The sequence below is a fragment of the Penaeus monodon genome, chromosome 34 (genome assembly GCF_015228065.2).
Source record: "Penaeus monodon isolate SGIC_2016 chromosome 34, NSTDA_Pmon_1, whole genome shotgun sequence".
Classification (NCBI taxonomy): Eukaryota; Metazoa; Arthropoda; class Malacostraca; order Decapoda; family Penaeidae; genus Penaeus; species Penaeus monodon.
This window is the reverse complement of record NC_051419.1, coordinates 35,541,562-35,541,836: the sequence shown is the minus strand read 5'-3', so window position 1 is coordinate 35,541,836 and position 275 is coordinate 35,541,562.

Below are 275 nucleotides of genomic sequence, written 5' to 3'. Positions count from 1 at the left end.
AACGGCGAGACTAACAAGGGAAAAAAAAAAGGAAAAATGCAAGAAAATAACAGCAACAAAGAATTACAGCAAAACACAGATCAAAAAATGACAAAACACAAGTACAATGACACAACAAATAACACGAACAACGACACATCCGGCGCAGGTCATTGCTACTACACGCAAAAGTGGGATAATCATAACAACACATACCATGATAATGAACGGATTTCGGACGAAGGTGTAATCGTTTTGCATTGTGAAGATGTGCAGTTTCATTCATACTTTTTCTT